The sequence below is a fragment of the Triturus cristatus genome, chromosome 8 (genome assembly GCF_964204655.1).
Source record: "Triturus cristatus chromosome 8, aTriCri1.1, whole genome shotgun sequence".
NCBI lineage: Eukaryota > Metazoa > Chordata > Amphibia > Caudata > Salamandridae > Triturus > Triturus cristatus.
Genome location: NC_140591.1, coordinates 1078159897 through 1078162123, shown reverse-complemented (window position 1 = coordinate 1078162123; position 2227 = coordinate 1078159897).

Below are 2227 nucleotides of genomic sequence, written 5' to 3'. Positions count from 1 at the left end.
TGTTCTAAGGTGATTTTACCATGTGAAAAAGCCTTCTGCTGTGATATCATGAGTCATGTTTGAGAGAAAACTATTTTCTCATGCTTTTCCCACAGAGGTTTGGAAGGTGATCTATAAGCTAAACTGAGAGCATATTTTCTGTAAATTCACATTATCTTTTTCAGTCATGTGAGAAAAAGTCTGACATTCTCAGTAAAACATGTACATCTAACAAGGGCAGAGACTGTCAGTTGATTCCTTTGTGTTCTACTGCAGCTTCCCAGAGTGTTCTAAAGAACAACTAGAGCGCTAACAGTCCTACTTACGACAAACGTAATGCACACCTGAAGCCATCTTGATTGGAATAAAGTGGTAACTCTTAAAACATTTAATTTAAAAAGGAACAAAATGAGGAGGTTCATTTTGCCATAGAAAGTATGATTAGTGCTGCAGAAAGAAAAATTAGGGCACATTTTGAGTGACTTCTCAAATCCTCTTCTATTTCATAAAAAAATTCTGACATGCAGACTGAAACATGCACTTTCAATACCAGCAGCAGACTTCCCTGGTGATCAGTAGCTTTACTACAGTGATCTAATAAGCAACTAGAGTGCTAACATTCTGAATTTATGGCAAATGTGTGACACATCTGACTGCCTTCTTGATGGAATCAAACTAAAAAACTGAAAGTATTTCCTACTGAGGAGACTGTAGTAAATGAGGAAATTAGGAAACTTCGTAACAAATAAGTCTCCCAAAATGGCCACCAGAGACAAAAGAGCCCAAATGTAGCACAAATATCACCCAGATGTAGCCCAAGTATATCCCAATGACAGAATGTCCCAGAGAGTTCTAACGAACAACTAGAGCGCTAACAGTCTTACTTATGACAAAAGTATGGCACACCTGAAGCCATCTTTATTGGAATAAAGTGATAACACTTAAAACATTTAATTTACAAAGGAACAAAATGGGGGGGTTCATTTTGCCATGGAAATTATGATTAGTGCTGCAGAAAGAAAAATTAGGGCACATTTTGACTTCTCAAATCCTCTTCTATTTCATAAAAAAATTCTGACATGCAGACTGAAACATGCACTTTGAATACCAGCAGCAGACTTCCCTGGTGAGCAGTAGCTTTACTACAGTGATCTAATGAGCAACTAGAGTGCTAACATTCAGAATTTATGGCAAATGTGTGACACATCTGAATGCCTTCTTGATGGAACCAAAGTAAAAAACTGAAAGTATTTCCTATTGAGGAGACTGCAGTAAATGAGGAAATTAGGAAACTTCATAACAAATAAATCTCTCAAGATGGCCACCAGAGACAAAAGAGCCCAAATGTAGCCCAAATATCACCCAGATGTAGCCCAAGTATAGCCCAATGACAGAATGTCCCAGAGTGTTCTTAAGAACAACTAGAGCGCTTACTGTCTTACTTATGACAAAAGTATGGCACACCTGAAGCCATCTTGATTGGAATAAACTGGTAACACTTAAAACATTTAATTTAAAAAGGAACACAATGAGGGGGTTCATTTTGCCATAGGAATTATGATTAGTGCTGAAGAAAGAAAAATTATGGCATATTTTGAGTGACTTCTCAAATCCTCTTCTATTTCATAAAGAAATTCTGATATGCAGACTGATACATGCACTTTTAATACCAGCAGCAGACTTCAGTGATGAGCAGTAGCTTTACTACAGTGATCTAATGAGCAACTAGAGCGCTAACATTCAGAATGTATGGCAAATGTGTGACATATCTGAATACCTTCTTGATGGAATCAAAGTAAAAAACTGAAAGCATTTCCTACTGAGGAGACTGTAGTAAATGAGGAAATTGGGAAACTTCATAACAAATAAATCTCCCAAGATGGCCACCAGAGACAAAAGAACCCAAATGCAGCACAAATATCACCCAGATGTAGCCCAGATGTAGCCCAATGACAGAAGTGTGCAAAACACTTATTTTCTGTGTATTTGCAATTTTATATAGTGCAGACTTGTCAGGTATTGGAGTGCTTTACATGAGCATTGGTTACATCACACAAGATCAAATTCATTTTGGTTGTAGACATGGGGAGATTAAGGGATTTGACCATAATCACAGAATGTTGAGCTGAAGCAGAAACTCCATTCTGGTTCCCCAGTTGCAAAGTCTGCAGCTCTGGAAGTAACACCACATCCTCTCCTAGGTGCAACATTTAATCAAGTGGTCAACTGGATAAAAAAACATAAAGAT